We start from the raw sequence: 1,223 nt of genomic DNA on the forward strand, positions 1-1,223 counted from the left end.
CACACACACACACACACACACACACGCACAAAATGTGCGGCAAGTCGCACAACAAAGCTATTCTTGTATTCATTAATCAGCAAAATAAACTTCAGCGATATAGAAAGTCAGCCTTTAGAAACGGTGCACCAGCCCTTCACACTAAATTTAGAACGTTTAGTTGGGCAGAGAGTAGCACATCGACACGGTAACGGTCATAATAAAAATTTAGCAATTGTAAAAAAACAAGACAGATTACAGAGACAACTAAAAAGTGGGTTTTTTTTTTTTTTCTTTTTTAATTTTTTTCATAAGAAAGAAAACCAGTATATAGATATATGTCTTACTGCAATATAAACAAGAAAACAAAATCCACAAAGCAACTATTTAACTATAGCCTACCCATTCTCACACAAAAATGTAACAACAACAAAACAAACAAACAAACAAAACTAACACCCAAACAAACCAAACCAAACAAAACAACCATAACAAAAGACGTTCACATTCCCTGACCTCACACTGAACGCATGATAAAAGAAAGGGCTTTTTTTTGGGGGGGGGGGGGATTTTTTCCCCACCTTTCCTAAATACAAAATTAAACTCGCTTTCAAGCGCCTGCCTTCCTGTCTTCTGCTTCCACTATCTTCCCAAAAAATTTCGAAGCAGAAAATAAATGCACGTAGATCTGACATATGCTTTGAACCTAAATTGCTATGACGTTCGGCGCAATGTGCACCTCATCAGCCGCATCTTTTGTGACGTCATGTCTGCTTCCGCCCTCAAACAAAGACATTAATATTGTTTTGTTTTTGTTTGTTTATTTATCTCATCTTCTTTTTTTTTTTACAGTCTGTTCCGAAACATGACTTTGTACATTATGTATGTACTGACAAAATACTTTGCTGCCCTACCGCGGGTTCATTCTCATTAGGGTTTGTTTCGTTTGAGTAAAGAGAAACACATCGATAAAATGGTCATAATTTAGTGCTGGGGAAAAAGTAGGACAGAAAGACAAAAAAGCAACGGAGGGCAAGAAAGGAATAGATAGGACCTACCAGTGACACCCTCCAACCACCCTCGCCTCGCCAAGGTGGGGGACTTAGAACTTGCCTATCTATAGATCAACTGAACTCACTTCGTAGTACCTTTTCCGGTCAAGTACAGCTGTTGCAGACAGACAGACAGACAAACTGACACACTTACTCCTCTACCCCCCTCTCTCCCTCTCCCTCTCTCTCCCT

Source organism: Aplysia californica, unplaced genomic scaffold, assembly GCF_000002075.1.
Source record: "Aplysia californica isolate F4 #8 unplaced genomic scaffold, AplCal3.0 scaffold00573, whole genome shotgun sequence".
Taxonomy (NCBI): Eukaryota; Metazoa; Mollusca; class Gastropoda; order Aplysiida; family Aplysiidae; genus Aplysia; species Aplysia californica.